This window comes from Malus domestica, chromosome 15, assembly GCF_042453785.1.
Source record: "Malus domestica chromosome 15, GDT2T_hap1".
Lineage (NCBI taxonomy): Eukaryota > Viridiplantae > Streptophyta > Magnoliopsida > Rosales > Rosaceae > Malus > Malus domestica.
In genome coordinates, this window is record NC_091675.1 from 11,307,462 (window position 1) to 11,320,410 (window position 12,949).

The window sequence follows — 12,949 nt, forward strand, 5'->3', positions numbered from 1 at the left end:
CTCTCAAAACTAAAAAATTCTAAAATAACCCATACATTTAAGTTTTAACAACTACTGTTATAAGCTATGTGGACAACGGCACATGATAAAGTGGAACATAAAAACAATGTTTAAGAGCAGTTCCAACGGGAGCTTTTGCTGGATGGACAGGCTTCAGCACAGGGCTTGATTGCCCAAGGGAGGAAGTTCAACATTGGCTGGCAAGGGCGCCCGAGTAGGCCCGAGCGTCAAGCTCGTGGATTCGTGCCGGCCCAAGCGCCCGAGATGGTTCTAACATCAGCTGATGTCAGACGTCTTTTTTAATTTTTTTTCTGTCAGGTTCTGGACCGGTGAGGCCGAAAATGAGAAAATTGCAGTTGGGTGCGCAGAGGCTGGTGAGGGCGGAGGATATGGAGGTGAGTTCCGGCGGGGACATGTGGGGTGCTGACGAGGTGTTTGATGATGAAATGGCGTAATGAAGAAGTGCGTCCAGGACGGCGGGCGGGAGGGGGAGTACGGAGGTGGGGTGAGGGAGGAGGTGGGGAGGGTTTGGGGGATGGTGGTGTTGATGAGAGTGAGGGTGAATGCGAGGGTGAAGAAGGTGAAGAAGAAAAGGAGCCACAGGCGGTGGCTTCCGCCATTTGTGGATTGCTTGGGGGTGGAGGATGATAAGCTTTGTGGTTGTGGTGGCGGTGTTGGTGGTCTTCATTTCAACGAAGAGAGAGAGAGAGAGCTCTTTGCTTTGTCTTTTTTTAATTATCTTGGTATTATTTTATAAATAAAAAATACTATTATTTTATTACCTATTGTCAGGGCTATTGAAATGCAACGGTGAAAATGCAAAAGACGGTTACTGTTCATTAAGGATAGTTATTGTTCACTGGGTGGATAGCATAGTGTATTGCCTGGGGGGAGGGTTCCCACACTAGAACTGCTCTAAAGGGTAAAGTGAGTTAAATGAACTTTCATGGGCCACTTACTACTATGGTTTTTTAATATTCTTCTTCACTTGTAAGTAAGAGGTTTTAAGTTTGATTCTCATCAAATACGAGTTTGACATTATTCTGACTAGTCTGATGTGATGCTTAGCTACTTCCTCACCTTTTAGTGTAAATAATATCATTGATTCAAAAAAAAAAAAAAAACTAGCCTATTAATAAATAAATAAAACAATGTGAGCCCTTCACTGTGAATTTGTAGCCCAAACAATATTCACTATTAAGGCCTTAAATTCAACCACCTATCTTCTAGTAATGTATATAAGTCAAATTTCACATCAGAAATTAGACAAAATAATTTAAAATTTTATGATTACATGGTACTATTTTCATTGTTTTTAACAAATGATATTATCTACACTAAAGGAGAGATGGCGGGTTTAATCTTACAATGGTCTAGCAATATTGTTCAGTTTATAAGGGAGAATCAAACCTAAGACGAATCAGGATCCTCTCCTGAGCTAAGGGTGAGGATCCTCCTGAGCAAGCCCATCGGGCCGTTCTAATTTTATCCAACGGCTACAAACAGGGGAACCCTCTAAAAGTTATAATAATTGTAACCGTTGGATAAAATTTGAACGGCCCGATGTGCTTGCTCAGGAGGATCCTCACCCTTAGTTCAGGAGAGGATCCTGATCCACCTAAGGCATCTCACTTACAAATGAAGAGGAATACCACTAGACTGTAGTACTAAGTGACTGCTCTACTTCAATTAAGTAAAAGCCTTTTTAAGATAAAACAACAGTCATTGAGCACCTCACACCTTTGTTTAATTTTGTCTATTAATTTCATTTAATTTATTCAATCAGATAGTCAAAGTAGTAAATAATGTTTGAGAAACTAAAAATCAGCTCATTTGTAGGCTCCCCATCTATTAACGCTAGTAGAAGAAGAAGAAGAAAAGCAGAAATGTTACAGAGAGCTTTGGAAGAAAGAAAGAAGCTGAATAATATTGGTGTATTGCAGAGAATGAATTGATACAAGATACAGAGGGATATCCACTATTTATACATGCATTCTTTCCTTCAATCGCAAGTATACTAACAAACTAACTGTCACCCTTATCTTTCTACAATTCCAACTATCTGTTATAACAGCTTGCTGATGTGGATCCTTGCTGATGTGGATTACTTTGCTGATGTGTACATATCTGTCAACACTATCCTCCTCTACGAGTGACTTGTACAACGAATGAGAAAATCTTACTAGAAATCTAAGCCAATATATTCAACCATGAATAGTATTTTTCTAGACTGTAAATAATATTAAGGGTTGTATTTCATTTAATCGTGAATTAAAAAAAAAATTGTGAATAATGATTCTCTAGCCACTCTTAAACGAGTGAAATTGCACTAAGACGTACTATTCATGCAATGTTGTACTTAGGTGGCTGCATTGTCTTCAAGAGTCCCATTTGATCCGTTTCTCTAATTTGACACTTGTTGCGCTGCTTGTTTCAGCCATGTTTAACTTAGGGGTTATGTTGGACCATTGGTGTGATAATCTGGTCAAGAATATGCATATGCTGCCCGGCCCGGCCTTCTTTTTGTGTTGTTTTCTCAGTTGAATATGCATATGATAAATAGTTGGTTCTTTACAGAACTTTTTTATCAAAACATTGTTAAATAAACTAAAACATTACAACAAACACATTTTTGGGAAATACGATAACAAAACCGCAATTGGTAGATTGTCAAATTGGTAGATCCTCTTCAACTCATTAAAGCTCCAGCGGCCAAATTAAGCATGAAATTAGATACCTACCGAGTATTATATAAAACGTTCAGCGCCCACCTACAGAACAGTCAAGAGTGATCAGAGATAAAAACAGAACCTAAAAGGAGTAGTTCGGCAAAATCTACCAACCCAGGCACTAAGAGAGTAAAACAATTTAGTAGCACAATTAAATTACGATTCAAATTTATTAACTACCATCATGTACTCGTGTAGACTGAGCATAAAGTGATGCTATCTCTTACACAATTTTTTTAAGTGTTACCCGTCCAACACTTTTCCATTCGACCGTTTGAACATGGAAAGTTTTCGATGGTGGTTTCCACTAGAAATGTTCTGTTCGAACTCTCATGATCATGGAGTTTGATAGTGCCAAGCCAAACAGTTTTGGTCCCTGGGATTATATATCAGGCCATTCCATCGCCCGCCAATCTTCCTTTGAACGTTGAAATGTTGAGATTGATTCCTGGTATTGTGCTTCTGCAATCTTTTTCACCCCACATCCCACACCATCCCTGACCCATCATCTTTCATGAAGGTTCTGCACGAAAATCAAATAACATGGGACGTTCATACGTCAGAACAAATATAGAAAACTCGAGAAACAGATTGAAACACTAAACATACAAGGGATTAAGACTGCCCATATATACATTCTAAACATATAGTGAAACCAACACAAAATGGTACCAACTTCTAATTGAAAAACAGCCAATAACGTCAGCTATTATGACATCCTAGAAAACAAGACAACGATGAGGTTCCGCACACCATTACCAGTCATGAGATAACAGTTTCTGTAGAATTGTAAGTAATGAGCTGATTAGTAAATAAGAAGCCTTGAATGTTAATTGTGTATGCACTTGGTCTTATAGAATGACAAGTGTGAGGTTCCAATATGTAAGGCTAAAATAGTCATGTGTAGTGATCCTAAAAATTAGCTAGATGTGTGGTTGAGATCAAATGTGTTGTGTGTGGATCCAGCTAAGGCAAAACCGTCATGAAATGCATGTGTGTGTGCTAAATTTTCCATTAAGAGAAATATATTCCTCCCTGCAATTTCTGCAAGAGAAAGAAGAAAAACATCCATTCCTTTTGCATCCTTCAATCCTCTCTCTATCTCTATATTGCATAACTCAGATAAATCAAGAACACTAACATGGCCTCAGAGCCAGGTTGGACCAACTGAGTCTGGGCATGAATATGTGAAGTCACTGAGCTAAATTGAAGCTCAATCGAAGCTCGGTGAAGGTTGCCAGAGTTCCATTATCATCTGAGAAGAGAAATCAACATTCAGGCAAAAGATGTCTGGATCTGGAATCGGGTAGAGAAGGGGATTACAACCCTCGACTCGAAGAAGAAGAAGGAAGCTGACGGGTCATCGGAAGATGCAGTTGATGAAGAAATGACTGATGTGTTCATGAAGGATGCGAAGGCTCTAGGAATTATACAAAATGCAGTCTCTGACCAGATCTTCCCTCGAATTGCCAACGCTAATTCAACTTAAGATGACATGGGATCTGTTGTTTGGAGAATACCACTGTAGTGATCACGTTAGATCGGTAAAACTTCAAAATCTTAGACGAGACTTTGAATATGCTAGGATGCGAGATGATGAATCTCTATCTGGTTATCTTACAAGGCTGAATGAATTGATTAATCAGATGAAAACATTTGGTGAATCTCTTTCTAATGAGAGACTTGTGCAAAAGGTTTTGATTAGTCTAAGTAAACTGTATGATCCTATCTGTTTGGTTATAGAAAATGCAAAATGTTTGGAGACTGTAGAATTGCAGGAGGTAATTGCAATCTTAAAGAGCCAAGAACAACGGTTTGATCTGCATACTGTTGATACTACTAGGAAGGCATTTACATCTCTCTCAGTGAGTCCAAAGGGGCAAAATAGAAGTGGAGCTCAATCTGGTCCATCTCAGTTCCAGAAGAATTGGAATTCTAAGGGCAAGAAATAGGATTCAAAACCCAAGTTTCAGCAGAAATTTCCTACCAGTCCTACACAAAATGCACAGTCAATGGGTTAGACAATTATAAAACCACAGTGCAGAGTATGCACTAAATTTCACTTTGGTGAATGTAGATATAAGGGGAAGCCTAAAGGCTACAACTGTGAAAAGTTTGGACACTGGGCTAGGGAGTGCACTGCAAGCAAATCAGTGCAAAAGGCAAATAGTGCTAATCAAGTAGAGGTGACAGGGAACTTATTCTATGCCAATAGCACTATCTCTGAATCAGTTGTCAATGGTGAATGGTATATTGACAATGGTTGCAGAACCATATGACTAGAAATGAGAAGCTACTGGTTGATATAAGGACAAATGTGGTAGACAAAGTACAAATGACAATTGGTGAACTTATGAATGTAGCTGGAATGGGCACTCTAGTAATTGATACTAGTAAGGGTAGAAAATACATCAAGGACGTAATGTATCTACCTGGATTGAAGGAGAACTTACTGAGTGTGGGACATATGGATGAGCATGGGTATTATTTGTTGTTTGGAGGTAAAATGTGCTGAATTTTTTATGGTCCTTCACTGGAATGCCTTGTAATTAAAGTAGAAATGAAAAGGAATAGATGATATCCTTTAGCACTATTACTTGATGATCATATAGCCCTGAAAACAAGTTTGTCTCACTCTACTTGGACGTGGCACAAAAGGCTAGGCCATCTGCATCTAAGGGGGTTAAAACAACTCAAATAGAAGGAAATGGTGCATGGACTTCCATACTTAGAAGAAGTTGATGAAGGTTGTGAAGGTTGTTAGCTTGGAAAACAGCATAGAGAGTGGTTCCCAAAGAATCAAGCATGGAGAGCAAGCAATCCCCTAGAATTAATTCATGTAGACTTATGTGGGCTTATGCAAAATGAGTCCATTACTGGTAACAATTACTTTATGCTTCTTGTAGATGACTGCACAAGAATGATGTGGGTTTATTTTCTCAGATACAAGTCAGATGCATTGAATTGTTTTAGAAAATTCAAATCTATGGTAGAGCTACAAAGTGGGTTTAGAGTAAAATGCCTGAGAAGTGACAGAAGGGGTGAATTCACATCTTGTGAGTTTAGCAAGTTGTGTGAAGACGAATGTATTCAAAGACAACTCTCTATGGCCTATACTTCACAACAGAATGGAGTTGTAGAGAGAAAGAACATAAATGTAGTTGAAATGGCAAAAGCCATGCTTCATGATAAAGTTACCTTACTATTTGGGGGCAGAATCTGTACACACAATTGTCTACATACTAAATCGATGTCCTACAAGAGCTCTCGGAGATATAACTCCATTTGAAGCATTCAGTGGTCAAAAACCAGGGATTGCACATCTTAGAATCTTTGGTTGTTTGTGTTATGTACACATATCAAGTGAGTTGATGCAAAGAGTGTCAAGGGCATATTTGTAGGTTATGCAACCAGTGAAAAGAGGTACAGAGTGTATGATCCTCTCATTAAGAAGCTTATACTCTCGAGAGATGTATTTGATGAAAATGCAGCCTAGGAGTGGAAGAATGTCTCTGAGAATTATGTAACTATGCTCAATCATGATGAGTTATCTGAGATGCCTAAGAGTACTACACCAGGGGAAACTCCTGAAGGCCATGACTATGCTCGGTCACCAAGCTTGTTATCTTCTCATGAATCAACAAGTGATGTGAGTAGCAGCATGAGAAAGTCTCAAGCCTTTGATCACACTCCATTGAGGTGGAGGAACCTGGATGATGTTCTAGCTGCATTATGAAACCTGAAAAGTTTGATGAGGCAACTAAAGATGAATCATGGATGAAGGCTATGAAAGATGAATTGTCAATGATTGAAAAGAATGCAACATGGGAGCTAGTAGACATGCCAACTGATAAACTTATAATTGGGGTTAAGTGGGTGTTCAAGACCAATCTTAACCTTGATGGATCAGTGCAGAAGAATAAAGCAAGGTTGATAGCCAAGGGATATGCTCAAAAACCAGGTGTTGATTATAATGAGACCTTTTCACCTGTGGCTAGACTTGATACAATTCAAACACTAGTTGCATTGGCAGCACATAAGAGTTGGAAACTGTACCAACTAGATGCCCAAGTCTGCTTTTCTGAATGGAGGACTCGAAGAGGAGGTTTATGTAGAGTAGCCAGATGGTTTTGTGGTCAATGGGAGTGAAGACAAAGTTTACAAGCTACATAAAGCTTTATATGGCTTAAAACAGGCACCAAGGGTTTGGTATAGTGAAATTGACTCCTATTTTGCTCAATGTGGATTTGAAAAGAATCAAAGTGAGGCCACTTTATATACCAAAACTAGAGGAGAAGCATAAATTCTGATTGTGTCTTTATATGTAGATGATATTGTGTACACAGGGAATAATCAACTAATGTTGGAGGAATTCAAAAGAGACATGATGACAAAGTATGAAATGACAGATTTAGGGCTCTTATCTGGGAATGGGAGTCATCCAAACACACACAAGCATTTTTATTCATCAAAGAAAGTATGCTACATCTTTGTTGAATAAATTTGGCTTGAGTGAGTGTAAATTTGTTGCTACACCTTTGGTTACAACTGAGAAGCTTAGCAAAGATGATGGCAGTGGTCCAGCAAATGAAGAACAATATAGGAAGATTGTGGGAAGTCTACAGTATCTCACAACCACAAGACCTGATGTAATGTATGCAGCTAGTTTACTTGCAAAGTTCATGCACTACCCCACCAATAAACACTATGGAACTGCCAAAAGAGTTCTTAGATATATCAAAGGAACACTTGACTATGGTTTAGAGTATGTGAAGGGAAGAAATGTAATTCTAATTGGTTACTGCGATAGTGACTGGAGTGGTTCACTGGATGACAGTAAAAGTACCTCAGGATATGCTTTCTCCTTTGGCAGTGGAGTTTATTCTTGGGCCTCGGTTAAACAGAATTGTGTTGCACTTTCAATTGCAGAAACATAATATATTAGTGCATTAGAGGCAACTGCACAAGCCATTTGGCTCAGGTTTGTTTTGGAAAGATTTTGGTGAATTTCAAACTGAAGCAACTCCACTTCAGTGTGACAATAATGCTGCAATTGCTATCACAAAGAACCCTGTAGTTCACCAGAAAACTAAGCATATCGATCGAAGATATCACTTCATCAAGGATGCTCTACAAGAAGGAATCATTGATCTTGTCTACTGTCCTACAAATGAGCAACTAGCAGATATCTTCACAAAGTCATTGGCTAATGATCGATTCTGCTATCTCAGGGATAAACTTGGAGTGAAATCAGCTCAAAACTTAAAGGGGAGGGTAGAAGTGTAAGTAATGAGTTGATTAGTAAATAAGAAGCCTTGAATGTTAATTGTGTATGCACTTAGTCTTATAGAATGACAAGTGTGAGGTTCCAATATGTAAGGCTAAAATAGTCATGTGTAGTGATCCTAGAAATTAGTTAGATGTGTGGTTAAGATTAAATGTGTTGTGTGTGGATCTAGCTAAGGCAAAACCATCATGAAATGCACGTGTGTGCGCTAAATTTTCCATTAAGAGAAATATATTCCTCTCTGTAATTTCTGCGAGAGAAAGAAGAAAAACATTCATTCCTTTTGCATCCTTCAATCCTCTCTCTATCTCCATATTGCATAACTCAGATAAATCAATAACACTAACAGTTTCGAATGCTAAGCCCAGAGATGAAAGGAAACTGGGACGTCGCACCCCATCCTGAGAACAAAAATTTCATCATGGTGTTCAAGGTTGAAAGGTGGAAAAGTGCCAAACCTGAATGTTGAGTTCAGAAGGTCACAAAAAGGACAGCGAGATGACGACTCTAACACTGATGTGGTACTTATTTCAAATTCATCATCACGGCTACCAAAATGACCGTTTCTAGAGCACATAAAACAAAACTTTGATAAGTAACAAGAAATATCAAAACTTTGATAAGTAACAAGAAATATCCACTTCTTTATGTTTTATGTTGGTATCTGCCCGGATATATATGGAACTAATTTAGTTTTTAATACACATTAATGAGATGAAAGAAAACTGGGACGTCGCACCCCATCCTGAGAACAAAAATTTCATCATGGTGTTCAAGGTTGAAAGGTGGAAAAGTGCCAAACCTGAATGTTGAGTTCAGAAGGTCACAAAAAGGACAACGAGATGACGACTCTAACACTGATGTGATACTTATTTCAAATTCATCACCACGGCTACCAAAATGACCGTTTCTAGAGCACATAAAACAAAACTTTGATAAGTAACAAGAAATATCAAAACTTTGATAAATAACAAGAAATATCCACTTCTTTATGTTTTATGTTGGTATCTGCCTGGATATATATGGAACTAATTTAGTTTTTAATACACATTAATGACAATCGTTTATGTATTTCATTCTCGTCCTAGTTTATCAAATGTTCTAGTCATTAAACCCAAAAGTAGGAAATAATGCAACTCATCCGAGGAGCTTAACCCCGCACCACCCCCCCCCCCCCCCCGGGGGGGCCAAAAAAAAAACTCAAAATTCCAATAAGATGTTCATGATGTGGTCAATTGATTGTGATTAAACAATGTAAAATTTATTAAAATATATCGAAAATGAGTGATATGAACAGAAGGAAGAACATTAACTAAGAATACAAAACCACAATAATGAAATAGCAGCCCACTTTAAGTTGTAGTTGTTGCCAAAACTCACTTCTGTATTCCACGCACAAGGGAAGTACGCAAGAAAATTAATTAATTCAGGCGTAATGAGCCACACTAAAGACTTTCTTAGGCACAGCATAAAAGAGAAATGGCAATAAAAATAAAGCAACGAACATATAAATACCTATACGGTTAACATGGACTTTGCCACTTCAAAATACCAAGATTCTAGGAAGCAACAAAGACCATCAAGTATTGAGAATTATGCAAGATTTAAGTGAAACAGTGGAGAGAAGGAGAATCAACCCTTCTGCCTTCATTAGAAATAATTAGGTCTTAGTAAGAGATGTATGCATATAACCAAAAACAGTGTGCAAAGATACAAATATAACAAAAACGCAAGATCAAATATACTCAAATACCATGTTAAAATTTAAAAATATAGGAGGTTGATGAGTAGAAATAGGAACGAAACTAGTATTAGGAGTTATAGGCAAGCCTGAATTAAACACAATCCACATTGTAATATGAATAAAAAAAATTTACTTTAACTGGTGCATAAACTACTATAACATGAACTAAACAAGGTAAAGACTACCGAATATCCAAGCTTGGGAAACTTAAAAGCATATACCAAGGGATACAAGCCATTTATTTCAAATCTCAGAAAAAATGAAGCTATTTAATTATGCCCACCAAGACTAAATGGTTAGAGAACCAATTTGGGAAAATTGTTCATTTCAGGACATTTGGGAGGTTCTCAAACCTAGAAGCAAGGAAATGCAATATTCTAAAAACTTCAAAACACAAGTGTTGAGCCATATGATCTTACTAATATGTAATCGATTTATAAATCTATTTACATGACTCAAGTTCATTATAAACTTCTCATTGCCATGAAATGATGAAGAAACCAAAAGTTCATCATCACCAACTGGTAATCGGTCTAATCCCCCGCCCCCCCCCAAAAAAAAAAAACAAAACAAAACCAATACATGTAAAAACAGTAATTACTTCAGGATAGTGAGCCATGCAAAGATTCTCTCAAGCGCATAATAAAAGAGAAATTAGCAATAAAATTGAATCCACAAATATAATGATATCCGGATTGGCACAGAAAAAAAAAAGTTGGAATATGTCACTTCCAATACTAAGATTTTAGGAAGCAGCAAAACCCATCAAGTACCAGAGGAAAGGAGGATCAAACCTTCGCTACAAAGTGATAGAAACATGTAATCAAGAACAGTGTGCATGGATAGAAATATTACAGAAAAGCAAGACCAAACCTACTCAAGTACCATGTTAAAACGGAGATGAATAGAAATACGAAGCAAATTAAAACAAAGATATCTGATAGGGCTATCTGCATGTCACTAAGTCTGGAGAACATAACAGAAAAAAATCCGAACTTAAATTAAGAGTTACACACAAGTCCATATTGTAATACAAGAACAGTAATTCTAAAGACAAAAAGAAAAAAAAAAAAACACACACACACACAATATTTTAACTAGTGCATAAATTACTCTTGAAAATTTTGATAAACAAGGTAAAAAAGCTCGAACTTGGGAATTCAATCAAAAGGATTTTCCAAAGGCATATTCAAGCCATTTATTTGGACTAAAGATAATTAATTAAGCCATCTAGTTATGCCCAAATAGAAGATGTGAGTTAGGCCAATTGGCTAGGACAACGTACCCACCACATTGTACCTAATCATGAATCCCCCATTGCACGTAAGTACGAATCCCCGTCATGGTAGATTAAAGTAGTTTAGAATATCACTTTGCCAAATATTATGTAACAAAACCAAAATGTTAGGTCATCTCCAATGCACCGGAAAATTTAGACTCAAATAATGTTATATTTGAGTCTAAAAATGAGAGGCAAGCACTCGCCAATGTTCAGGAGACTTGGGCCATCTCCAATGCACTAGAAAATTTTGGACTCCAATCTCATATTTGAGTCTAGATATGAATCAAAACATCTCCAATTCACTAGATACTTAATTGGAAGTTTTCAGCTAATATGTGACTCTAATTTGGAGTCTTAAGGTGGATCCCAGGCCAACAATAAAAAATGCCATTCGACCAAGGAAAATAAGATGAGTTTTGACCCCAACCATCTCTAATACACATACCAAAATTGTTAAAAATCACATTCAGAGTTTTGACTTTAATGTTTTCTCTTCTAATGCACATACCTTAATTGTTAAAACTGAAATATGGGTTTGACTCGAATGTTTTCTATTCCAAGGCATAGACTCCACCTTAACAATGTGCAATGGAAGAGAAAAACAGACACTCAAACCAACCACATTTTTTGGACTCAAATATAAAAATATTAATCAGGAATATAAATCTTTCATCATATATTACCTACGATTTGTTCCAAAGTTTATTAAATAGTTCTTTTGTGCTCAAACCTAGAATTGGCCTTAATATGAAACTCGTTCATACCTTCAATCGTATGTTACATAAACACTGTGATCGAAATAATCAACAACCATATATTTTTCAATAACAACCTGCTCTCAACAGTTAGTCTCAATTAGTCTGGTATACATTTAGACTTCAGACTTACAAGATAAGTTTCTAACCAATTAACAACAACAACCACAAGAAGTAATCTTCTAATCTGACGTCAAAGTGTCAAACATCTAATAAGGGACCCTTTAGCTACTACAATTTACTTATACACTCCAATTTGGATAACCATTTCTAGTATCCTATCAGCCCTTGGAATAGGTCAACTGTAATCATTAATCTGATAAAAACTTAAAACTCACATGGAAAACGGATTAGCTATGTAATGTTCTTCAAACCAGTTCATTATCATCAACTGGTAATTGACCTAACCCATTCCGCGATCATATTTAACTAACCCAAAACCATGAAGATAATCAGTATTTCTTCCCCAAGAAAAAAAAAATCCAGATTAAAAATTTAAACATATGTAAAAACAGTACGAAACAGAAAAGAAATTGATAAACTGAAGTACATCAAGGAGATTACAATTGATACGTACCTTGATGATTAAACCTGCGGCAATATAATGGAAGCAGAATCTGCTGCCACTCACTGACGCCAAAACATCAACAAGTACTTCACTTGTACTTCCTAGTACCAAATATAATTAATTAAAAGGGAACGATAAGTAAATTAAACAGAAGAAAAGAACAATATAAAACAAAATTATACATACTTGAATAACAGAAAACCTTTCTTTTTTTTTTTTTTTCTGAAAAGGTATTTTGAGTTAAGAATCTCACTTATGACACAAAAAAAGCTGAGATCTGGCCAAATTGGAAAAGAGTAAAATATGTCCAGATGGTTTAGATTTCCTTTTATCAGCCGATTTGGGAAGAAGAGCTCAATTTATACCTATATAATAATTTACAGTTTTTATACGACATGAACCTGGAAATATACTTGCATGAAGAAGCAGAAAAAGAGGAGGAGGAAGACGAAGAGGGTTTTCATAAAAATAAATAAAAGAAAATTTGCGGGAATTTCCACGAAAATAGAAGAGGGATACGGAGGGTTTTCATAAAATACTTAATAAAGAAAAGGATAATTGCGGGAATTTCCATGAAAATTTGA

The 12,949-nt window shown here is 36.8% G+C and overlaps 1 long non-coding RNA gene across 2 annotated transcripts; it reads right to left on the bottom strand.

Annotated features, from left to right (window-relative positions):
• Nucleotides 1–2,851: 2,851 nt before the first annotated feature.
• On the bottom strand, nucleotides 2,852–12,949 carry LOC103431383 (uncharacterized). Of its 2 annotated transcripts, none has more exons than XR_528871.4 (5): nucleotides 12,619–12,949; nucleotides 12,375–12,466; nucleotides 8,819–8,926; nucleotides 8,475–8,582; nucleotides 2,852–3,252 (listed from the first exon to the last, which is right to left on the bottom strand). It is a non-coding gene; the product is annotated as an uncharacterized lncRNA (long non-coding RNA). The 2 variants fall into 2 exon arrangements; XR_528872.4 differs by having other exon boundaries at nucleotides 12,552–12,949.